The sequence below is a fragment of the Ovis canadensis genome, chromosome 22 (assembly GCF_042477335.2).
Source record: "Ovis canadensis isolate MfBH-ARS-UI-01 breed Bighorn chromosome 22, ARS-UI_OviCan_v2, whole genome shotgun sequence".
NCBI lineage: Eukaryota > Metazoa > Chordata > Mammalia > Artiodactyla > Bovidae > Ovis > Ovis canadensis.
The window spans coordinates 25396336-25423247 of NC_091266.1; the positions used below are offsets into that span (position 1 = coordinate 25396336).

Genomic DNA, 26912 nt, shown 5'->3' on the forward strand with positions numbered 1-26912 from the left:
GCACTTCTGATTATTCTGAGAAAATAAATTGAAAAATCAATGTGATAAAAAAATAAAAATCAACATGCTTTCCATAAACTGGAAGGATATAAATTCCTCCTAAATATAGTAATACCAAATAACATATGCATTATCAGTAAATTAACCATAATAAATATTGAGACAGGTTTTATAATCATATAGTTGAAATTTGGTCCATAAAATATTGGAATAGATGGACAGAATTCAAATACCCTTAGCATTCACAGCCTCACAGCCTCAGACAAATTGTGTTTACAATTTTAAGGAAATTCACACTGAAATATGGATAAAACAAAATGCTTGAGATTTCCATAAAATAATTGTGGGGGACATGGGGACTTAGATGAAACAAGTTTGGCCATGGAATAATTGCTGAATCTGGATTCACTACTCTATGCTCTCTACATTTATATACATTTGCAGATTTATATCATAAAAATTTAAAAATAAATGTTCAGTGGGGAGAACATATTTTGATCAATTGAAGACTGCTTATAGATTTTTTTGGTTTGTTTTATGGTTAACTGAAACACATCAAGTCTTCCAGTATAACAGGATGGAAATCTAGTTTATAATGCCTATATTATTCATTAGTATCATTGTGTAATTTACAATAAAAGAAATTTCCTGTTAAATTCCTTCGAATTTACAATTTCCATACTTTCTCATTTGGCAATTTCTCATTTGGCAACTTTGTTAGTGTAACATAAGGCATGGTTTACAGGCTTCAGTGAACTGTAGAAAGGGCATGCAACTGAGAATCATGTGACCTTGGTTTCTATCCTGCCTTTGCTCTTGGGAATCTCTGTGACCTGGGACAAATTGTTTAATCATTCTGTGTCTAAGTTTCATCATTTGTATAATGAAGGAGTTATAATTAATCTTTTCTACAATTCAGACCTCTACCACTTTTTTTTTTTTTTTTGGACATTTTATTCTGAAAAAGTAGAAGAGGATTTTCCTAAAAACAGACAGGAAGGAGCTTAAAACTATTTTCTAAACCCTTAAGTCAGGGGCCAAATAATATTCAAAATGGAAGAGCAATTGACCCAGAGAAAGAACCTCATTTTGAATTAGAGAAAGGGAAGAATACAACTCAAGTTTAAAAAGAAATATCTGGTGATTTTATCAGGAAGAAGCAAAATGGTGCTAAAATGGAAAACTCAAGCGTGACAACACAAGTTGTGTAAGTAACTGTAGCAAAGAGAAACCATGAGGTAACCTGGGTATTTAACTTGGCACTGCCCAAATTCCATCTAGTTTATTCTTGGTAATTTTAGTAAAATCCAGTATACTTGGGAATATCCAAATGGTAAACATACAAGTGTTGAAAGGGTTACAAAATAGGCAAAGCTAGGGGAACTAGGACCAGCTGACCCAGGGAAAGAATGCTGGACCAAGGGAAGCTGTAATAACAACCTTCAAATAGGCAAAGAAATATTATCCAGATGAAGATAAGGAGCTGTTTTAGTCAGCTGGGTAGAGTTGGAGCTTATATTACAGAAGAAAGAATTATAGTTAGGCTTAGGAAAAACTTCCTGGCACCTGGGAAATTGGAAATGCTTCTTCTCTGGAGATCTTTAAGCAAAGGGAAGACATCTACCTTGAGATGATTTTAGTGCAGCGTTCTTGCAGTTGTGAGGATGACTAAATGATGCATATCTAGTGATTTATGTCCAAATCTTATAGATGTGGGTGAAAATAATTGCTTTGGTGTGGACTGCAGATACAAATCTGGCAGACACAGATCAGGCCTCATTTCCTTCTCTGATTCTTTCAATTTCCTGCTCCCTGAACTATCATAATCATCCACATCAAAAAAGTTCTTATTAAGCTCTAGGTGCAGGTGGAATATGCCAGCTTATTGCCAATAAAAGAACATAATGTCCATCGTCTTGAGTGTCTAGTCCTTTCCCCCCAAGAAAAAATGCAACAGAGTCACAGGGATGTAACTTACAGCGCAGGGCATGTAGACACTAATATTATAATAACTTTGTATGATGTATGGAAAGATCTAATCATTATGTTGTACCTGTGGGGGATGAAAACTATTGTGATAAAAGTGCAACATGGAAAGGCTGGCTTATGGATTTCATTGCTGGTTTAGTTTGCTTTGTGATTCCTTTTCTATAGGAACCCTCTTAGGTTCCTTTATGGCTGAGAGAGTTAAAAAGAGAGAGAGATGATTGTGCTACATTATGACCAATGTGTTAGCAGAGAATTAATGCTGCTAGAACAGAGGAGGACAGGGGCATGAGAATTAAGGTAATAGGTGACATCATCATAAGAGGAAAATGGAAGGAAAATAGCAGGAGTTAGTGTAAACAAATGAAGAAAAGCCAACTTTTAACTTCTTTGGTGGGTCAGCAAATATTTATTAAGTGCTGACAGCAAAATGCAAATGCACAGGTTTTGTCTTCATGGTGCCTACCACTGCTCTGCTATGGCTGCAGGCCTAGACAAGGGTATCAGAATTATTGGGGTTAAAGAGGACAGCCATACCTATGTATACATATAGCTGATTTATGCTATGGTACAGCAGAAACTAATACAATATTGTAAAGCAATTATACTCAAATTAAAAATAAAATACAGGAAAAAAAAAAAAAAAGACAGCCATGACCCTTCTTTGAAAGTCATTATTAGAGCACTCTGATTTCAGTTTTAGTACTGACTCTGTAATACAGGGAAATCTGTTTTTTTTGTGGGCAAAACATAAATGACATTGGTGACCTGACTTGCAGACTTGGTTAACATACAGCATGAAACGCTTCCATCTAAGGAAATCACTATTAGTGTGAACTTTGACTCTTCTGTTCTCTCTACTGTTTTGCTGAATTTTTTCTGTACTTGCCTTTACCTCCACCCCCCACGTCCAGTGCTAGCAGTGTGCTGATAGAAGATGAAAGAAAAAGCAAGCTGTTAAAGAGATAGTACACATATCACATAGATGCAACTGTTAAATGTGTTTAAACTATACCTTCAGCACCTCATTTAAGGATGTCTGGAAAGTGGCAAAAATACATCTTAAAAAGGTGATCGTGGTGACTCTATGTGGAAGAGAATTGTTCAATTAGGTGTGAAAGCTTTTCTTTTCCATTTCTTTCTCTTTAATCTGTAAGCATTAGGCAGTGAGATGCAACTTCTCCCTTTTCTAATACTGAATTTTCAATTTGGTGTTTTAAATAATGTAAATTTTTTATTTAGAAAATTATTTTTAGCTCATTGTTCAATAATTGTTTTTATAACTTTCTTTGTTCCAAAAAGGATATGAGTTGGCTCATTAGTCAATTACATTTCTTTATGAGAGGTGAGATTTGTTTAATTGTGTGTGTGTATTTGTGTGCACATGTATATATGTGTGTTTTAATAATGTGTTGAGGAGAAAAAACCTTAGTGGAAACCCATTCTGAATATACAATTTAAATAAGTAAAATACAATTCATTTCACAAAAATATGACTTTATACTGAATTGTTCAACTGTTCAAGAAACTGTCTACAAGTAAAAGTTTTGCACACATGATACGGATACGAACAAATAAGAGTCTATATACAATGTCATTTAGTTATTGCTGAATGTACACTGAGGTCACCCTTTCCAATCAGTGGGATCAGGAATGACTTCCCAGTTTTAGGTGTTGTTTGTAAACATTTTCACAGTAATATGATTAAAGAAGTAATTTAATTGGCCTTATTTTCCATTTGGGATCCAAAATCAGGAAAAAGAACGTGCTTGATTACACATCTCAAAGCATTAGAAATGCATTTTTCCACCCTATGTCATAGGAACAAAGTTCATGTACTAGTATTAGATGAATCACAATCCTGTTCTTACTTCTGTAAGCCCCAGCACATATATGAATCATTAATTTCAGTTTCAAATGATTTAAATAGAGCCCAGAAAGCTTCTAGGAGTCATTAGGGCCTCTGACTTTGATAGTGATTTTGTATCTCATTCTCCACTTTCTTATACGAAATCAGATCTAGATTGCAGGCCATCTCCCCTACACCTGAACATGAATGTCACTTATGATTTTCAAAGGACTAATTAAAGCAACAGAGACAAATAAAACACTGACTATGCATATAAAATAAAGGCTTCCCAAGTGGCGCTACTGGTAAAGAACCCACCTGCCAATGCAGGGAGACAGAAGAGACCCGGGTTTGACCTCTGGCTTGGGAAGATCCCCTGGAGAAGAAAATGGCACCCCACTCCAGTATTCTTGCTTGGAGAGTCCCACGGACAGAGGAGTCTGGCGGGCTGCAGTCCATAGGGTCCTAAAGAGCCACAGACCACTGAAGCAAGGCAGCATGCATGCATATGACATGCCCTTTCACATTAAGCTTCCAAACTGACGGAACTCTGTCAGTTAGCTGTTCAAAAAGTCACCAGTGGAGCTGAAATTCATTGAGATAACTGACAGGTTTTTCTTTTAAATTTTTTTCTATATTTCATTTTTTTTAAGAGAAATTACTCTTAAGTCTGTCAGCTCAGCAGTTCTGGGTTCTACACTCTAAAGAGCAGACTTCACTTATTTGTCCTAATATCTACTGCCATATCAAAGACCTGCAAGCTTTTTCTGTAAAGGGACAGACAGTAAATATTTTAGGCCTCATGTGCCATACAAACTCTGTTGCAAGGACTCAACTTTGACATTATACCAGGAAGGCATTGCTGACACTACATAAATGAATCAGTGTGCTAGTGTTCCAATATGACTTTATTTATAAAAGAAGAGTCAGACTGGATGTGGCCCATGGGCTGTAGTTTGCCAACTTTTGGTCTATAAAATGGCTATATTCATAAAACAGTGGATACAGGAAAGGTTCTATGCCAAATTTAAGGGCATAGGAGTAAAAATTCAAAGACCTTTTTCTTTTAAAATTTATTTTCCCAGTTTTATTGAGATACAATTGGTATAAAATATTGTATTAGTTTTAGGTATATGATATAGTGATTTGGTATCTGTGAAAATTATGAGACAATAAGCACAATAAATTTAGTTAACACTGATTACCTCAAATAGTTACAATTTTTTTCTTATGATGAGAACTTCTAAAATCTACTCTTTTAACTTCTTTCAAACATATAATTCAGTATTGTTAACTACAGTTGCCATGCTGTACATTCTATCCCCAGGGCTTATTTATAACTAGAAATCTCTACCTTTTAATCACCTTCACCCATTTCACCCAGCACCCACTTCCCACCCTGGCAACCACCAATCTGTTCTCTGTATCTATAAGTTCAGGTTTTTTTAGATTTTACATATGAACATTTAATCATTGCTCCATGTTTTAGAACTTACATATACTGTTATACATTCCTTTGCTTTTGAAAAGGTGGAGTTTGTTTCCTCACTGGACCATGGGGAAAATGCATGTTGTATACGTGTTTGTTGTTAGATGCACTCTAATTTTGTTTCACACCACCTTCATCACTGATTTTGCAAATCTGCCCACTTACTGCTGGTTGATTCATGTTTACATACATACTGCACACTGGCTCAAAGTCCATTTTCTCTCTCTCTCTCTTTTTTTTTTTTTTTTTTACCACTTCTATCCCTGCCAAAACACTAAAAGTCAGTGTTTATATAACTAGGTCAATAAACACATATTGATTATACTGGGTACCAGGCCTTATGAAAAGAATGGGACTTAGATACAGTCCCTCATGGAGTGCATGTGCTCTGCTGTGCTTAGTCGCTCAGTCATGCAGTCGTGACCGACTCTTTGCAACCCTTTGGACTGTAGCTCGCCAGGCTCCTTTGTCCATGGGATTCTCCAGGCAAGAATATTGGAATTGGGTAACCACACTCTCCTCCAGGGTATCTTCCCAACCCAGGGACTGAACCCAAGTCTCCCGTGTCTCTTGCGTTACAGGCATTACAGATTCTTTACATGCTGAGCCACTGGGGAAGCCCCATGGAGTATATACCCAGTTAGGAAAACAAATAAGCAAAATTAATAGGTAAAACACAATGTATGCACTAGATAGTATTGAAGTATGTCAGAGGGAGATCTATCTGCTTTAGGAAATTTTTTGAAAGATGTAATGATGAGCTGAATTTGAAGAATACACAAAAGTTATTCAGGCAGAAAAGGAGGGAAAAGTCTTTCCAAGTAGAGCAAAAGTCACGTGCAAAGGCCTAGAGATGTGTGAGCCCACGAGTGCTCTGGGAACTGTAGGCAGCACAAGTGAAGCCTGTTACGGTTAATGATGCTGGAGAGATGAGCTGGGTTACATCATGCTGAGGAGTTTGGACTTGGTTCCACTGACGAATTTGAAGAAGGAACGTGGTATGATCAGATTTACACTTCAAAGTCTGCAAGTGAGAAATAGAATGGAGTCAGCGGCAGAGGCAGGACTGGTGAGAAGGCCTTTGAAATAATTTAGGGAAGAGATGAGGAGGTTCTGAAGTAAGATAGTAGTAGTATTTATTAGGGCTTTCCTGGTGGGTCAGAGGGTAAAGAATCTGCCTACAGTGCAGGAGACCTGTGTTCAATCCCTGGGTTGGGAAGATCCCCTGGAGAAGGGAATGGCTACCCACTCCAGTAGTTCTGCCTGGAGAATTTCATGGATAGAGAAGCCTGTGGGCTACAGTCCATAGGGCTGCAAGGAGTCGGACATGACTGACTGATACACAGTGCAGATGAAGGCAGGGAAACCTAAATAGAACTCTCATGTTGATCTGAGCATTCTAGTATGTACCAGGTATGATGCTTTACCTTGAGGAAATCCTTATAACAGTAACATAAGCAGAGGGTGCACCTCATTTTACACATGAAGAAACTAATTTGGGTTAAATAATTTGCTCAGGTTTGCAAGATGACAAAGTTGAGATCTGCACTCATATCTCTGTGACTCCAAGCTTACTTTGTAAATTTTTAGGACATATTCATCATTGATAAGAGGACCAGGGAAGGTGGGAGTTTTATCAAGAAGAATGATCAATAATCTCAAATGCCTCAACAGAAATTAAAAGATGAAAGACTCAAACTACATTGAAAGGATTCAACAGTCATGGATGATCTTGCTGCTGCTGCTGCTGCTGCTAAGTCACTTTAGTTGTGTCCGACTCTGTGCGACCCCATAGACGGCAGCCCACCAGGCTCCCCCATCCCTGGGGTTCTCCAGGCAAGAACACTGGAGTGGGCTGCCATTTCCTTCTCCAATGCATGAAAGTGAAAGTGAAGTCGCTCAGTCATGTCCGACTCTTAGCGACCCCATGGACTGCAGCCTACCAGGCTCCTCCATCCATGGGGTTTTCCAGGCAAGAGTACTGGAGTGGGGTGCCATTGCCTTCTCCGATGGATGACCTTAGAGGAGGGTAATTTCTTTGGAACCAGGAGGCCTGAGATCAGGTGGCTCAGGGAAGAGAGATGAATGAGGTGGTATGGGAACCACCCTCTCAAGACATTTCACACTAATTAAAACAATTTTAAATACTCTGTAGCTTCCCCACTGCTCTCTGTGGATTATTCCTCAAACAACTGAACTACCTGACATAAAAATATCTTTACTCATGCTTAGAATGGTATCTGCTAAACAGTGGGTGCTCTATAAATCTGTCGACTGAATAAACTTTCTTCTTTAGCACTGATTCTCAAGAAAAACGAGAAATACTTAACGTCTATGTTTTGGACACAGATATGCTGATAATGTCCAGTCCCAAAGAAGAAGTATTCATTCTCTCAACGGTGTTTGAGGAATCTTTTGGTCCCTTTCAAGGGGGTAGAAAATGTCAACTCCAGTTAATAAGAAGAAAGGATAAAGCTGGGTCCTCTGCCTGAGGTCACATAATGTACCACGGTGAAGGCTGAGAACAAGACCGCCTGTGGTTCCCATTGAGAAGCTTCCAGCCACTGTGCCCCCAAATCCTTCTGTTCTGGCAGCAAATGTCTTTTTCTTTCCTTGATTTTCTTCTGCTCCACTTCCCTTCATTAATCTAGATCTTATGTATAGTTCTTGCTGACCTGTATTTTCTTCTGTTTTTCTCACATATAAACTAGGTCTCTATTTCCAACATTGCCTGATAGCCATTCCTTAATTCTACAGATATTAAGCATCTGTGCACCAACACTACTTTTTGGCACTGTGAAAACAGAAGTGAATGGCAGTGTGTTCCCTTCCCCTGCTTTAAAGTGAGCTTACTTTGAAGGATTTCCACCTGCTTGGTGTTACACTGACTTGATTTTACATTGACTTGATCTTACACCATCTCTACTTTGTATTTATGGTCTTCTTCCAAGTAGCTGACCAAATGTTCACTGTTCTATTTGTAGCATGGCCCAAACTCCTAAGCCTCACTGAGGTGAAACCGTGGGGACCATATTTTCCATTTAACATTAAGGGCCTCTTCCTTCCTCTTTCAGATAGCTCCTTTTGGTGCTTCAGTGGGTTTTTTTTTGGTTGGCAAATCAGACTCAACTCTTTTGCTTTGTCTCCAATTCTCATGTACTGATATATTTCAGACAATTTATCTGGGCAGATCTGACCCATTATATTTTCTATTCTTTTGCAGACAGTGATAAGGTTTTCCCATGTCAATATCGTCTACTCATAATTTGAGTTTACTAGGTAAGCCACTGAGAATCCTGACCTTATTTCGATCCTCTCATTTTATATTTCATACCAAAGGGAAACAAGCTTCACAGTCACATCTACACCAAAATTAAAGACACAGAAAATACTTTCTATCTGAAGAAATTAATACAAATAATGTCATTTTCGTATTGAGTCTGGTTCTCTTATTCATGCCTTCCACTTTAAAGAAACTGTAAGGAATCTATTTGTTTTGTTTATTTTTTGATGTCTGGTTACCATGAAGCAAATATTCTGAATCCATTTGGAGAAATATACAGAAGGCTTACTTGAGTCTTCTGTTAAGTTTGTCTTGGGAGACAGTATCATTACGGCTGTAAGAGTGTAATAAACAGTGTTTCTGGAGTATAAGCGAAAAAGGTGGTCAAAAACTCTTAGAGCTGAAAGGACATCAGAGATAAGGAAATTCAACTGCACACTTTTAGAGATGAGGAAACCAAAGCTAGAAAAGATGATGATGTTCCTTAAAGGCTAGTTCAGGGCATAGTTTCCACTTCTTTCCTTTGCTCTAGAACTGCTTACATCATAGGATCTTAATGCTATATCCATGTATGTGAGTGTGCACATACCGCTAATCAGATTCTTGCAGAAGATTAAAGTTACTGTTTGAGATGATTTTAGAGGTTCAACTTTGACTATGATGTCTTCTTATGTGAAATTCTAAAATATACGTGTGCATTTTGCTTACTGTATGAACAGGAAAATCACAAAAGCAGAAGGGCTCTCTTGAAGTTTACAGTCAAATGCAGTCACTAGCAACATTTTGGATCTTGTTAACTCTCATTTTAATGACAGATCGGGTAGGGGTTAGAAGTTGTGTATTGAAAATACTTCCTTGCTCAGAAATGACCCCTCTAATCAACCTGCCCATTAGAGATTCATTTAGTTAACCAAACTCATCTATTAAATGGATTGTAATTAGCTCACCAGATTGCTTCTGTGCCTCTCGGATCTGCTGCAATGAATAAATTGAAGTTTGATCTTGGGCAGGGAGGAATGCTTTTGAGAAGGACAGGCAGAAAATCAGGTTGTGGGTAGCTAGAACTTTGGGAGATAGAAAGTGGATAGAAAGAAGACTGCAAAGGTACCAAAAATCTCTAATTTTCAATGCTGCCTTTAGCCAAAGTACTCGGATGGAAAGCACATACATATTATAAAGTACATGTGAGCACTTAGGCAGATTATGCTTCTGCATGTGGTAAAAAGGTCCAGCTTTGAGCAAAAATATTCCATGGTGCTAGAAAGGCAACTGAAGATCAGGGTGAAAGTTTAAGAACATATGTGCAAGTGAATCCATATGAGATGGTTTTATGAGATGGTAAAATATTTATTTCTCTTTGCCTGTTAATGACATCAGTTATTACCTCTCTCCAAATAAACCATCCATGCTGGAAATAACTAGAGCTCATTATGAAGCTTAAAACGGGTATATGGCACTTGCAAGCACTGGAATTCAAGAGTGCATAGGTTATATATATATTCAAAGGATAGATTTTGGCTGGATTGTCTGGACTGATGATTTCATATCCAAAATACCTGCCATGCCATTTATTAGACTGAATTGATCTGTACTTTTCTGAATAGTCTTTTCCCCCACCTCTATCAGTAAGGTGAATACAATGATACTGGTTTCTGTGGCTATAGACATACTCAAAGAATAAAAGTTGACTTCATACACATTTATTAGTTATATGATTGACTAGTTACTTGATCTTTCTAAGCCTCAGTTTAACTATCTGTAAAATGGGGATAATGGTAGCCTTTATCTCATTGAGTTGCTGTAATTTCATTAGGGTTAAATGAGATGTACTTATACAAAACCTTAGAGGAGAATCTGGCATATAGTAAGCACTCAGTGTTAGCCCAGTGTTCTCCATAAAGGTCATCTGTTCTTGCTCCCAGACGAGAATGCACATGAATTGGTTAGTCTGAATGTCAAGAAGAGGTGGAAGAAGATGATACATTAATAAGGTTTCAATGGCAGCAGTTCTGGCCCTCCAAGCTTTCCCCTCCTCTCTCTGACCTGACTTCTGCACTCTTCTGTAAATCTAATCAGTGGGGCTCCTCCTGCCTCCTCTCCTTAGACCTTCAGTGTTCTGACCATGGTCAGCATGGCAAAGCCTATTTCTCACCATCCATAACCCCGATCTTGCCTTTTGTTTCTATGTTTGCGTCACAACAGCTCTACCTTATGAACTGAGGCGCATTGAAAACTCCCACTCTCTTTCTCTTAGAGAAAACATGAATTCTAAGCAGGTGAAGGTTTCAAAATTATTCAGTCGCCACCTGATAACCTGACCTCATTTTTTCTCTTTGCTCTTAGAAGAGAAACATGAAAATTATGTTAAATTGGCAAGGTCTATTAAAGTTTTTTGAGAACTTTAGTTTTTAACTTTATACCTACCTGTATGTTTCAAATGTTTGAACGTCTACACCATTTTTGTAATGTAAAGAAACCTACATATGCAAACTATAATAATAATCCTCTTCTGCCTAAATTGTGATTTGTCCTATGTGTCCTAGCTTCTACCTTATTGAAAACAGGATTAAAAAAAACCAATGGGCTCATTTAACAAATATCTTTATGTCTCCATTTGGCAATATAGTTGCTGAATGACTGACTGAATACTTAGGAACCCAGGAAACAGTGTATTGGAGCTCCAAGATGATTTTATCCCAGTTAACATCTGGGGCTTAATTGAGGGCAAAGATCACAACTTAAAGAATTTTATGTTTATTGTTTATAAACCATATTCTCACCCTATATAGCTCTATGAGAATTTCCGCAAGGGAGGTTTCTGAATTCTTTCACAGATTTCCCTGTGGGAATTCTCACAGAATTATATAGGATGAGAATCTGGCCCTTCCTAGGCTTTATGATATGTTTAGAGAGGGGAGTAGGCGCTCAGCTAGGTTATTTTTATTTTCTACTGAATTCTTCTGGGGGAAGTTGTACTTTTTGAATCAAGACTGTATGTGTTTTAAAATTTCCAAAGACTTTAAAACAGCAGGGTCTAAAGAATGCAGTAATGTTTAATAGTCTAAACCTTGGATTTGAACGTGTGATTTGAGAAGATATTTCCCAAACCTTTTAAATAAGTGTTTCTTCTTCTATGGTTTCTATAAGCGGAAAATCTTGGTATAAAATACCATATTTAAGTCGGAATTTAGATTTAAAAGCCTTTGATTAATGAGCTAGTTCTTTTTGAAATGACTAGAGTCCATATTTATGGTGAATTATTATTAGTAAAACTTTACATTAGAACAGCTGTAAATAGTCTATTATGTTAATATGACAGGCAAATTAACAAATAGCGTTAACAGCGTGAAACATAATACAGCATGTTTCCCCAAAAGGTCAAAGTGCCAACAGTACTGAATAAAATGATTCTCTTGTTTCTTGAGGTGACTTAAAGGGCAGCTCCTAAAATATGAGCTGTAGTCCTTTAAATGTCTACATGACTATGACAATGCTGAGGACCTCAGCCATAACTTCAATATCTACCCTGGAGAATAGGAAAAAAGAAAGCACATTAGAAACGGTCTTCATTTGCACCTCATGAAATTTCAAGCTTAGGACCTCAGTAGGTTATTTTCTCTGGAATCTCTCTGATTTTGTTTTTTCTGTTACCCACATAATTTTATGTATTGTAAATGAATTCTTTTTAAGAGGAAGAGAATGAATACAGTTTTATGTGACAGTACTGACATCTCTGACTCCCTTTATATGCACGTGTTGTGTAACTCACACTTTCCTCTTTGGAGTTAGTGATCTGACGTGGACATCCATGGATTTTAAAAATACACAAAAATATCCTTATAAAATGAAGCCAAGGGTCAGCAATCAACCAGTAAATTCAGAATGGAAACAATAAATTTTTAAAAAATTCCTTGCTAGAGATGCAGAGGTAGGTAGCCATCTTTTTGTCTTGATGAAGCTAATGTTTCATCAGAATTTCTTTTATTCATCAGAATTTCTCCTACATGCTAGATGCTTTCAAAAGTTACCTCATTTTCTTCTGGCAATAACCCTGGTAGGTATGCATAATTAATCCTGTTTTACAGTTGAGGAAATAAAGATTCAGAGGTAAAATGACTTGCCTGGCCACTCAGTTGGTGTGTGGCACGTTTGAGAACTGAATCCAACTCTAACGCTGATCTCTGCTCACTATAATATAACACAAAAATTAGGGTACATTAAGACTTCCCCAGTGGTCTAAGGGTTAAGACTCTATGCTTCAGCTGCAGGGTACATGGGTTTGATCCCTGGTTGGGGAAGTTCTGCATGCTATATGGGGCAGACTCCCTCCCCCCTCAGAAGTTAGATAATAGTTTGGGGGGATTTAGAAAGCATGCCTGGTTAGTTTATCATACTGTGCCATGTCTGTGCACACTTATTTCATTAAGCCATTACTGAGACTAGCAGTGTGTCCTCAACTTAGGCCATCTAAAATGATGGTGTTTGTTTCATCAAAGGTTTATAAAATCTAACTTGAATCTCCTGAATGAAGGACTCAAAAGACTCTCATTCAAGGTAAGAATCAAACATGCATACATGCTATGTTACTTCAGTTGTAGCCAACCTTTGCGACCCTATGGACTCTAGCCCACCAGGCTTCTCCATCCATGTATTCTCTAGGCAAGAATACTGGAGTGGGTTTCCATGCCCTCTTCAAGAAAATCTTCCTGATCCAGGGATCGAACCTGGGTCTCCTGCATCTCCTGCAATGAAGGCAGACTCTTTACCACCGAGCCACGAGGGAAACCCAAGAATCACACATTGCTCTCTCCGTATTCGGTTTCCATTAGCAGGATTTTCACGGACTTGATCAAGCAGTTCGATTAACCAAGATATAAAGTTGGTGAAATATCTCCATCTAATAGTTCTTATTGACCACTCTCAGGCATATGTGTATATACCAAAACATAAACTATATACTGTATTTATATTTCTGGGCTAAGGAGTCTTTATAAATGTGCTGGAGAACTTTAGGAGTGAAACACTGAGGTAGATAATCTATTAGATCCAGAGAAGGAGCTTTATGGAAAGGTCTGTATTCTTAAGCACACTATGGACATTCTCTTAAAAGCAATTTTCTAAATGACTTTAAGAGGCTGGTGGGCTTACCTCTCTCCTGCTCTCTTGCTTATCATGGATGGCTGAGTCCCAGATTAAGCAGAGTTGCTCAAATACCCCATTGGCTGACCTCGAGGAACAGTGTCAGGGCTAGGGAGGCCCAGATTCCTCAGGACCCCGTGCAAGCCTGACAGTTCCTTAGATTGTTTGCCAAAGTCTGCTGCAGGGTGAATGTGGCTCCAAGTGGGACTTGAGCACCCCCCCCCCTCCCCCCCCCCCCCCCCCCGCCACAAACAAGCCATCTAAGTAAACACAGTGCCTTTGGTATGCAAATGACATTTCAAGGAGGTCTCCTAGCTCTTCCTCCAGAGCAAGCTACTGCTTCTAAAAGCTCTAAGCGCAGAACTGACAGAATTCTGCTTCAGAGATGAGTCATATGGCTATTGCCTGAGGATGCACGCAACTGCTTTGTGGTGGGGTTGCTCACTCTCAAGACCTGAGGACTCCACTGTATGTCCAGAACTCTCTCTGACCTCTTCATGGAGGGCGAGAGGTGAGACAAACAGAGGAAAATAAGATGGGGGTCAAGTCACTAGCTTTATTTTCCAGCTTTAATTCCTGTTCCTTCTTGTTCTTTTGCCTTTTTAAACATGTAGCAACAGTCAGAAGGTGGGGGGGGAAAGCCTATTAAAATGTTCAGACGCCTTTTGGAAAAAAAATTAAATTTCCCCATCTTCTAAATTTCAAAAGTGTCTTACCCTTCCTTGAGATTCTGTTCAGTTGCACACATGCCATGTAATAGAAGGAGCATCAGATTTAGTCTGGGAAAGTCCTGGCTTGGTCCTAGTTAGAGATGTGATTTTACCTTCATTTGGTCACTATTTTATTAGTTGTAAAAAGGTGATTTAAACCTATCTCACTGGATTTTGGGGAGAGTTAAATGAGATAATGTCTACTAAGACCCTGGTGGAGGCCCTATACAGTAGGCACTTACAGATACAGAGCCAATATTATTAGCCTGGAGAGAGAACTGAACATTTTTCCTCTAAGGATACTCCCTTTTCTGGGTTTCAAATGGACAGGAAGCATTATTAATATTGCCGATGATATTTTACCCAAATCTTGTGATTTTGTACATTCTGTCCTTTCTGTGAAAAGGCCTACTCATTTAGAACAAAAAGAAGCTACTCTTATTTACTCCTGGAAGAAAAAGAAAGCCTTTAATCAAGCTAGCAAACAGTGATTAAGGATCCAAACGACTTCTGGTTACATAAGTGTTAACAATAAGTTATTGTAACACAGTCTTGCTTCTCATTCACTCTCCAGGCAGTCCCTACATCTTCAAAAAGTTGTCCATCAGTTCAGTTCAGTTCAGTCGCTCAGTCGTGTCCGACTCTTTGCGACCCCATGAATCGCAGCACACCAGGCCTCCTTGTCCATCACTGTCTTCCGGAGTTCACTCAGACTCATGTCCATCGAGTCCGTGATGCCATCCAGCCATCTAGAATGGACTGGTTGGATCTCCTTGCAGTCCAAGGGACTCTCAAGAGTCTTCTCCAACACCACACTTCAAAAGCATCAATTCTTCAGCGCTCAGCCTTCTTCACAGTCCAACTCTCACATCCATACATGACCACACAAAAACCATAGTCTTGACTAGACGGACCTTAGTCGGCAAAGTTGTCCGTATTTACTGCCATCTCCTGACACTGTGCTGGCCACACACATTTGGAGTTGTGAAGTAGTCTCCTAATTAGAACCTCTGCTTCCAATTGCTCTCCATTCTAATCCATATTGCATCTGATACTATATGTATACTCCTTTGCTCCCATTACACATGAGACTAACCAAGATCTCTGAAAAACAGTATATATGAACACATATATATGGAATCTAGGAAAATGGTACTGATGAAGCTATTGGCAGGGCAGGAATAGAGACTGACACAGACGGTGGACATGTGGACACAGGGGCTGAAGGTGAGCGTGGACCGAATCGGGAGAGTAGCAGCGACATTTATACACAGCCACGTGCGAAAGGGAAAGCTGGTGAGAAACTGCTGCACGGCACAGGGAGCTCGGCTTGCTGCTCTGTAGTGACCTAGAGAGTAGAATGGGGTGGTAGGATGGAGGCCGAAGAGGAGGAGATATGTGTACAGATATAGCTGACATGAGAGATGTATGTTTGATCCCTGGGTTGGGAAGATCCCCTGGAGGAGAGCAAGGCAACCCACTCCAGTATTCTTGCCTGCAAGATCCCATGGACAGAGGAGCCTGGTGGGCTACAGTTCATAGTACTGCAAAGAGTCGAACATGACTGAAGCGACTTGGCATGCACGTACATATTCCCTGTATCTAATCTTGCTTCCTGCTAACACTGCCTTATTCAATGCACTCATGATTTTAAAGCTGTCTTATGTTGAAGGATGGGGCATATGAATTAGAAGCCTAGAAGAAAAAAGTAGTTTCCAAGAGGTACATAATTTTACTTCAGACAGTTACCATTTCAAAACCAATCTATGGCACCTAGCAAATCACTAAAAATATATACGGCCTTTCAGTATTTCTTTCAAGGATTTGGAAATGCAGTTTTCTGATGGCCTGGATTTCCTTTAATGGAACATCTGCTGTGGAAGTGTGCTGTTTCCCTATACTTTCTTCCAGATATCCGGAAATTCTGAGGATTAACTAATTTAAGCTTCATCAGGGTGTTCTGTTTACTAATTGTGACTAAATGGCAGGACATATAGCTGATGTTTGATTTGAAAGTGTTCATATTTCATAATTTATCTTTCCTTAAGTGAAACACTTGATAGAAATCCAACAAAAAATAAGATAAAAAAGGCAAATAAAAGAATCAGTTCTGTTTTCTTCCGTCATGGCTGGTTTCCCAAATGGATAGATTTTTATAAAGGGAATACTTTTCAAAATGCCAGGAGCTTTGGTAATAAATCCAGAATGACTGAATATCAATTCTAAGGTAAGACATTTTATTCTTTTCATACTTCTAGACCGTTTTATGTAAATCTAATTTCTTTTTTTTTCTGATGACCCTAAGTTGTAAGAAGGTGGCATGATCAGACTTGCCTTGAGCGCACATTAACCCTACACATAAGCTAACAAGCAACCTGTCAGCGTTTTCCAGATCTCTTATGTCATAAGGACATGCTCTAGTTATTTGGACCCAGAAATATTATTAATAGACATGTGGTGCAAGCAGCGCTCTTAACACTGCTTTAGAAACTAATTTCTTGGAAATGGACAAAGACTGACTTTGTTAACGTTAATTACTTAGTATTTACCACATCTGAAGAAACATTGATTGAGAGAGTTGCTTTATTGAATAAGGCATGTGATGCTGAGACTATGGATTTAAGAGTCTCCTGAAATTAGCATGGCTTTTAATTGTAATAGATTTAAGTCGGATATAACAATTTCAAACTGAGACTTCTATGTAAATGGTGACAAAGCCTACTGCTAGAGTGAAAGGAATGAATTGACTGCACTGGCAATCTTGGTATTTTCCTGTTAAACGTTATTTGTTGCTCAGTCAGTTTTCAGTCAGTTGGGCAGTGCATTCATATTGCACATTCTCCTCAAGTCCTTGGGTTCCTGTATTGTGAACTCCTGCTGCGATTACAGTGCTGCACACAGCAGGTATGGAGCCTTCCCCTGGAAATACTCTCAGTTATCCATTATAGGACAATGCAGGATCAAGAGCACGGCTTGGTACCATGGCAAAGAGCATGGGCTCTTAAGCCAGATGGCCTGGTTTTGAATCTGGCTTGACCATTCACTAAATGTGTGACCTCAGGCCAATTACCTATCCCACCTGTGTCTGTTTTCTCATCTGTCATGCAAGGTCTTGCCTTAACACCCTTCCTCCTGCTTTGCCCACCCATCTTCTCCTTTACCCTCTTTTATTTCAAGCCGTAACTTGCCACCTGGCACGTATGTGTTTGTCTATTTGTTCACTTTCTGATCCCCTCCAATGGAATTGAAGGTCTGTGAGCGCAAGAACCTAGTCTCATTCACCCAATACATGTAATCGTGCTTGACACACAACAAAGCAATCTATAGTAAGTTGATGGAGAGCTGAATGAATGGATGAATGGATGGACAATGGAGATAGAAGTCTCCAAATTGGGCAAAATGTCAATTTTCTCTGATGCTCCTGGAAGACTGACAATAGTGAGAAGAAGAAGGAAAAATAAAAACTGGAAGTTTATCACAGGAATAAAAGAAATAATCCAGGAATGAGAAGAAAGAGAGCTCGATACTAGTGAAAAGAAGAAAGGTCTAGGTAGTGTTAAATTAGTTTCATGGAAACGCATGAGCAGTGAGTCTGTCAGATGCAGGCCACAAGAAAGGCAGTGTGCCAAATTGAACTGAGGTAGAGGCTCATTGGAGGAGATGGCTTCATGCCTAGCTGATGATTTGGGGCAGCCCACACCAGTCATAAAGTGTTCTGTCAGATCCTAAAACAAACGGGACATTATTCTTTCCTCGGAGGATATATAATCAAAGGCAAATGTTAATAAGGTGATGAATGAAGGAAGCTGCTGATCTAGTTCCATACAATGCTGACACATTACCCAGGTGGTAACATTCAGACAATGAATAGATATAAACAAATTTAATGCATAAATGCAGAGTAAGGAAAATGCATGGCACCAGATGCTCTTGGCCACTGAGGCAGAAGAAGTGCTTAGTGTCAAAGACAACCTTGGTCCTTGTCACGAGATCAGCTGTCGTTGTGGCTGCTCTGAGACTTGGAGCAATGGTTGGTAATGCTTTTCCCTTCATCTTCATTTGAGACTCACTTATCAGGATTTAAAATATAAACAATTGGACTTCCCTGGTGGTCCAGGGGTTAAGACTCTGCACTTCCAATGCAGGGGACCCAGGTTTGATCCCTGGACAAGGAACTAGATCCCACATGCTGCAATGAAAACCCAGCACAGCCAAATAAATAAATACTTAAAAATAATAAAATAAAATATGAACAAGAACTTATATGACCGTCCAGCATCCTGCTCATTTACAATACTTTACACTGCTTTGGATTTGGTAGCTCCATATATTGTGATAATCAGGATGCTCAAATACATTGCCACACGGTAAATCTGGGTAATATCCGCGCCACAGTCATTAGCACCATGTTCCTGAAAGGTATGAAGAGGAGGCGGGAACTCTGCACATAACACTTCACCCCCGTCTACACCTTCCCCACACTTCTTCAGAACAGATGGCAGAGAGGCATTAGTTGTCTCATGTTTTGTTTTGAAATGTTTCATTGTAAAATAAACAATTCTGCAGTAGAGTTTTTATTTGTTAGCATATGCAACTAGACTTAAAGTTAAATGCTGTTATCCCACTACCCTTGACCTAAAGCATGAATCAAAAAATAAAAATAAAGCATAGAATCAAAAGGAATGAATGAAGCCGAAACCCTACCTGCAACTTAGATCTTTGTCCTGATGTGTTTCAGCACACAGAATCTCCCTATTCACCCATAAACTATGTTTTCATTGTGTTGCGTTTAGTTTTATTTTTCATTGCTATTTGTTTAAGATGGTATAGACCAAGTCACCCTAGTAACAATTATTATTGTTATTGCACCATGTGGGAGGTGCAGTGCTAGGCATAAAAGTGTAAGGTCACTGCTTTCAAGGGATTTAAAATCTGGTTAAGTATTTTTCTTGAAAAATTATAACTAAAAACACTCAACAGTACATACTAAGTGACAGCTATTGGTTTAGACAACAGCTGCAGTTGTAGGTCAGGAGAAGGTGAAATGACACACACACAGAATAGAGAAGGAAATGTTTACACGAGATGTGAGTTGAGATTCAGATAGGTGGACAAGCAGACAAAGGCATTCCAAAAAGAAAGGGCAGTGAGAGCAAAGGCACTGAGACAGGAAAAGATGAATTATGTTGGGGGCATAGACAATGAACTATGGCAGGAATGGTGGTGCTAGAGAGGCAGAAAGTCCCCAGATAGAATGCACGAGAGTTTCCCCCCAAATTTAAAAGTTTCAGGATTATCTCAAAACTTACTTGGAGGTTTACTCTGTTGCTGAACAGAAAGCCAGTGTACTATACTTCAAATATGACTCCATTCACTCATTCAGTTATGCAGCAGTCTACGGAGCGTTCCTGCATATGCATTAGGTACTAGAGATACAATAAAGTTAGGGTATGGTCCTTTGACCTCAAGAAGATGACAGTTTAATGTGGAATACAGAGAAATACTTGTGAATTACAATCCAGTTTGAAAGTCATAGCCATGTCAAAATTGGAGTACCTTTGGTCTTTCACAAAAGCCCTGCTTTAATGAACCCTCATGAGAATAATGAAGTCGAGGGAGGGAGGGACTCATGTATAATAATGAGTCCCTTCAGTACTGCAACACAGGACAACCGTATTGACAATACATGGGACTGGTATGCTGTAAGTAGATAATACTTTGCCCTTCTTCTTTTAGTATTGGGAAAAAAGAAAAAAAAAAGGAGATCGGGGGGGAAAATAATCACAATAGAAGGTCAGGACCCCAAAATAAACAGGTGCTTTCAGAAGAGAAAAAAATGAATGCATTCTGTTATTTCTAATCATAGTTACAGCTTATAGAATACACATTACAGTACTTTTCCGGCACTCTTCTAGGTGTTTCACATATATTAACACAATTATCACAATATCTCAGACAAGTATTTGTGCCCCAAGCACAAAGTCAGGAAGAGAAGGAGCTAGGGTTCAAACAATGGTGGTACAGGGGAAGGGGGGTCTTCAGAAAGATGTCAAATAAAGACCATTTAAATCTGAGGAAACTTAGAATGGGTGGAATGAACTGATATGAGAATCCACATTTTTGTTCTGTTTTTGTATTTTTCCATTTTATAAGACTGTGAAAGTGTTAGTCGCTCAGCTGTGTCCAACTCTTTGAGACCCCACTGACTACAGCCCCCTAGGCTTCTCCATCCATGGGATTTTCCAGGTAAGAAAACTGGAGTGGGTTGCTATTTCCTTCTCCAGAGCATCTTCCCGACTCAGGGATTGAACCCAGGTCTCCTGCATTACGGGCAGAATCTTTACCTTCTGAGCCACCAAGGAAGCTGGCAGAAGACTGTAGTAGAATGAAATGTAAAGAGGGAATGGTCTCTTTTAGATAAATAATAATGGTATTGAATACTGACTGACCATCTATCTGTATGTACCTGGTACTCCACACAGGTACCATTATTATTCCCATTTTACTCTACCACCAACAGAAAAAATTGAAGAGACTCCTATTAGAAAGAAAGAAGTTTGTTTGGTCTTTATCACAACCTACACAGTCAGCAAGTGCTGGAATTTAGATGTGTCTGACAAATCTTTACCATCACTGCTGCTGCTGCTGCTGCTAAGTCGCTTCAGTCTTGTCCGACTCTGTGTGACCCCATAGACGGCAGCCCATGAGGCTCCCCCGTCCCTGGGAATCTCCAGGCAAGAACACTGGAGTGGGTTGCCATTTCCTTCTCCAATGCATGAAAGTGGAAAGTGAAAGTGAAGTCGTTCAGTCATGTCCGACTCTGTGCTACCCCATAGACGGCAACCCACCAGGCTCCTCTGTCCATGGGATTTTCCAGGCAAGAGTACTGGAGTGGGGTGCCATTGCCTTCTCCGTGGGTTTGCCTTTCTTCCACTAATCTATTAGGATCCAAAAGTTCTGCTAGACTGGAGTGGAGTTAGGGAATGGCACTGTGGGGATAAAGCTGTATTTCTTTGACAAGGTAGCTGGCTCTTCATGGCATTTTGGAACCAGAAAAACTATCTGGGAACCATTAGGGACAATCCATTCCTGTCTACCAAAAGTGTGGAAAACTGTGGATCTCTTTCCAATAACCAATATTTAAATATTTATTTATGAACTATTCTTTCTCTTAAAATGAGCAATTTTATCTACGTGACACATCTTAAGTTAAAAGGTACAGAAACAGAACTGAGAATCACATCTTCCTTCAGATTCCAAAGTAGAGAACCATAATCATCAGAAGTACAGGATTTGGAGGTTACACTATTTCTGTTAAATTTCTGATGGCCAAATAAGAATTTATTTACTGTTTGATCCAAATAAAGATATGTACATCAACAAAGGTATAGAACAGAGAGAAATTAGTCATCTTCTTAAATTTAATAAGGGGAAAGTTAAAAATGATGCTTATTAGACATCTTCTATATGTCTGTTATTTTACATATTTTACAGTAACTCATTTGATTCTAACAATGGCCTGTGTATTGTGATCTAATTTTATATACGAAACACTTGAACTTCGGTGTGGTTAAGTAAATCAAACCATTAACAAGTGGCAGAGGCAAGGTAGACAGACCTAGCTCTCTCTCTTTCTCTCTTTCACTATGTTGGCCTGTACTAGAAGAGAAAAGAAACCAACTCTTTGCTTCTGCAAGAATTGTTATAAAGATTAAAAACATCCTCAACAATAGGAAAAGAAGAGAGGTTTATAGGCAGAAATAATGCAAATGAAAAAGAACAAAAACCATTGCTTGAGCTGGACAAAACATGTATATGGGGCACTTGAAGTCAAGTATTTTACTTCCAATCATAATTTTCCAACCTCTTGCTCCACTTGTTTCTCCAGGTGCCATACAAGTATGATACTAAATTTGTTTTTCAAGGGAAAGGACTAGGACTGTTACTAATAAGAAAATATGTTTTTGCATTTCTTTGGATAGCTTTATAAAATGTGTTCCCACTTCCAAAAGGTTGCAAAGAGTCAGACATGACTGGGTGTGCACGTGTGAGCATGCACACACATACACGCACACACATAATATGAAAGGCTCACTTTCTATCTATGTACATTTCTCAAATATTGTCTTTTGCAATAAGTATACTAATCTAAATGTGAAACTGTTAATAATACTCTGCTTCAGCTTTCAAATGGCTTAATGATGTCTAGAAGCACAGTTGAAGAATAATCTGAATGAGACTGAGAAGACCACTCAAGTGGTTTTGACCCTTAGAGAGGATAGTGGGTGGATATTATCCTTTACACTTTGTACCATTCTCAGAGGACAGTCACAGATGTGTAAACAAATGTGAAAGAGAAATAAAGGGGACAGCCAGATTGCCAGAGATTCATTACTTTACCCCTGGGGTATGTGGCTATTACAGAACTGGGGCAAATGCCAAGAGCACTGAATTCAAAGGGAGGCTCCCTGAAGTGAGTCATCTATTTAGACAACATCAGAGGAATATTGGGTCAGATCCTACTGGGTGAAGAGGTTACACCGTGGGCATTTGGTAGTCACTTTGGGAATTATACTAATTTACGGCAATATGAATATAGAGTGGCAAAGTGTCATTAAAGGCTAAGGTAAATTTATTTCTATACAAAATAGAAAGGGCAGTAGGTCATGCATCTTTTCTCATTAGCCACACTTACAAACATGGATGGCAGCCACGATAGGCTTGAAATAAAGAATAAAGGACAGATATCTAGTTCACTACGTAATATCCTGGTGTCTTGAGAGAACTGATGTTGTCATTAGTCTTCTGTTTTAGCAAGAACTGGCTCTTTTTAAAAAATCATAGACCAACTTCCCATTCTGTATAGAGAGGCGAAATGAGACAGTTTTTCAACAACAAACAGATTCCAAGATCAAGGAACTTGTTAGAGTCTGGCCCTGCTACTTTCTAGCAATGGAACCTTGGGTAAGTAATTGAATCTTTGAGTCTCAGTTTAGTCATGTGTAAGAGGTGCATAATAAGAGTATCCTTTTTTTAATAAAAGTTGCTATATAATTAGATGATACATAGAAAATCCATCTGTAACTTTAACAATGCTATACAAAAGTTAGGCATGACTGCTATGTTTCAAACAAAAACGATTCAGGCAATATAAGTCAAGTTTCAGTTTCCTAAACAAGAATATTGAATGAATCTTGAGTTCAAGTTGATCTGTCTTGTAAGGACTAGGAAGGAAAAGGGTGGTTAGGGTCATTTGCTGAGCTCAAGTCCTATTCACTAATTCGTTCTTTTTATGGATTATGCTTACATTTAAATAATTGCATTACTCGCTCAATCATGTCTGACTCTCTGGGAACCCATGGACAGTAGTCTGCCAGAATCCTCTGTCCATGGGATTCTCCAGGCAAGAATAATGGAGTGATTATTCCCTTCTTCAGGGATCTTTCCGACCCAAGTATTGAACCTGGGTCTCCTACATTGCAGGTAGGTTCTTTATTGTCTGAACCACCAGAGAAGCCCATATCTAAGAAATCTTGGCCCAATTTCAGGCAAAGAACATTTCATGCAAATATGGGCACGATACAGGACAGAAATGGTATAGACCTAACAGAAGCAGAAGATATTAAGAAGAGGTGGCAAGAATACACAGAAGAACTATATAAAAAAGATCTTAATGACCTAGATAACCACCATGGTGTGATCACTCACCTAGAACCGGACATCTTGGAATGTGAAGTCAAGAGGGCCTTAGGAAGCATCACTTCGAACAAAGCTAGTGGAGGTGATGGAATTCCGGCTGAGCTATTTCAAATCCTAAAAGATGATGCTGTGAAAGTGCTGCACTCAGTATGCCAGCAAATTTGGAAAACACAGCAGTGGCCACAGGACTGGAAAAGGTCAGTTTTCATTCCAATCTCAAAGAAGGGCAATGCCAAAGAATGTTCAAACTACCACATAATTGCACTCATTTTTCACATGCTAGTAAAGTAATGCTCAAAATTCTACAAGCCAGGCTTCAACAGTATGTGAATCAAGAACTTTCAGATGTTTAAGCTGGATTTAGAAAGGCAGAGGAACCAGAGATCAAATGGCCAATATCCACCGGATCACAGAAAAAGCAAGAGAATTCCAGAAAAACATCTACTTCTGCTTCAATGACTATGCCAAAGCCTTTGACTATGTGGACCACAACAAACTGTGGAAAATTTTTATATCAGACCATCTTACCTGCCTCCTGAGAAACCTGCAGGCAGGTCAAGAAGCAACAGGTAGAACTAGACATGGAACAATGGACTGGTTCCAAACTGGGAAAGGAGTACATCAAGGCTGTATATTGTTACCCTGCTTATTTAACTTATATGCAGAGTACATCACATGAAATGGTGGGCTGGATGAAGCACAGCTGGAATCAACATTGCTGGGAGAAATATCAATAACCTCAGATATGCAGATGACACCATCCTTATGACAGAAAGTGAAGAGGAACTAAAGACCCTCTTGATGAAAGTAAAAGAGGAGAGTAAAAAAGCTGGCTTAAAACTCAACATTCAAATAACGAAGATCATGGTATCTGGGCCCATCACTTCATAGCAAATAGATGGGGAAACAATGGAAACAGTGACAGACTTTATTTTCTTGGGCTCCAAAATCACTGCAAATGGTGACTGTAGCCATGAAATTAAAAGATGCTTGCTCCTAGGAAGAAAAGCTATGACAAACCTAGACAATGTATTAAAAAGCAGAGGCATTACTTTGCCAACAAAGGTTAATCTTGTCAAAGCTATGGTTTTTCCAATAGTCACATATGGATGTGAGAGTTGCACCATAAAGAAGGGTAAATGCTAAAGAATTGATGCTTTTGAACTGTGGTGGTGGAGAAGACTCTTGAGAGTCCCTTGGACAGTAAGGAGATCAAACCTGTCCATCCTAAAGGAAATCAGTCCTGAATATTCTTTGGAAGGACTGATGCTGAAGCTAAAGCGCCAATACTTTGGCCACCTGATGTAAAGAGCCGACTCATTAGAAAAGACCCTGATATTTGGAAAGATTGAAGGCAGGAGGAGAAGGGGATGACAGAGGATGAGATGGTTGGATGGCATCATTGACTCAATGGACATGAGTTTGAGCAAGCTCTGGGAGATGGTGAAGGACAGGGAAGCCTGGAGTGCTGCAGTCCATGGGGTCTCAAAGAGCTAGGCACAACAATTTCAGGCCACAGATATTTTCCTTATATTTCCTTTTAATTATTGTAAATAATTTTAGGTTTTATATGTAGTTCTATAATCCACTTTGAGTTACTCTTTTATATATTTTGAGATACAGATCAGAGTTTTTTTCTTCTTAGTGTATAGACATCCAACAGATCCAGCACAACTTGTTGAAAAGATGATCTTTTCTCCACTCGAAGTGCTTTTGAATCCTTGTCAAAAATCAATTGTCTATATATATGTGGACCTTTTTCTATTTAGTTTTGTTGACAAGCTTTCCGTTTTCATGCCTATGTCACACTGGTTTGGTTACTGTGGTTTTATGATAGTCTTGAAATCATGTAATATTAGCTCTTCAACTTCATTCTTTTCCCAAGTTGTTTTCATTATTCTACCGTTGCATTTACACATGAATTTCAGAATCAGTTTGTCAGTTTCCACCACAAATCCTAGGAAATTTGATTTGGACATTAAATCTATCAATCAATATGGGAAAAGCATCAAGTTTTCCAATCAATGAAAAAGACACCTGTTTCTTTACTTCAATCTTTATGTCTGTCAGAAATGACTTATAGTTTTCAGTTTATGGGTCTTGCATATCATTTGTCAGATGTATCTCAAAGTATTTTCTTTTTAAAAATGCTACTGTACATGTATTATTTAATTTTCTAAAAAAATTGATTGCTTGCTGCTAGCATAAATACAATTAATTTTTGCATATGGATCTGTAGTCTGCAGTCTTGCTAATAAACTCTCTTACTCGCTTTCTGCTTTTGTAAATTTTATATTTTCTATCTAGATTATGTTATCTGTGAATAAAGGCAGTTTTTACCTTCCTTTCCAATCTTTATACTTCATATTTCTTTTTCTTATCTAATTGCACTGGCTAAACCCTGACTATAATGCTGAATAAAAGTGATAACAACAGTCATTTGGTCTTTTATTATGAAGTAAAAAACTGGTTGTAGGTTTTTCGTAGACACCATTATCAGATTGAGGAAGTTTTCTTCCTATTGCTGATAAGCCAAGAGTTTCTATTAAGAATGAATATTGAATTTTCCAAGCACATTGTTAAAAAAATTTTTTTTGCACCCATTGAACTGATCATAGATTTTTCAGAAGTTTATTAACATGGCGAATTGCATTGATTTTTTGCAAGTTAAACCAACCCTGCCTTCATGAGATAATGCCCATTTGGTCATGATCCATTTATTAGAGTTGATTCCCTTTGCTTTCATTTTGTTCAGAA

General features: G+C 38.7%; 1 protein-coding gene and 1 non-coding gene across 3 annotated transcripts in view; one reads left to right on the forward strand and one right to left on the reverse strand.

The window, feature by feature from the left end:
• Nucleotides 1–26912, reverse strand: part of RNLS (renalase, FAD dependent amine oxidase) — a 365754-nt gene that overhangs the window by 182888 nt on the left and 155954 nt on the right. The gene's annotated exons all lie outside the window — the stretch shown is intronic.
• On the forward strand, nucleotides 18559–18631 carry TRNAG-UCC (transfer RNA glycine (anticodon UCC)). The gene has a single exon. It is a non-coding gene; the product is annotated as a tRNA-Gly (tRNA).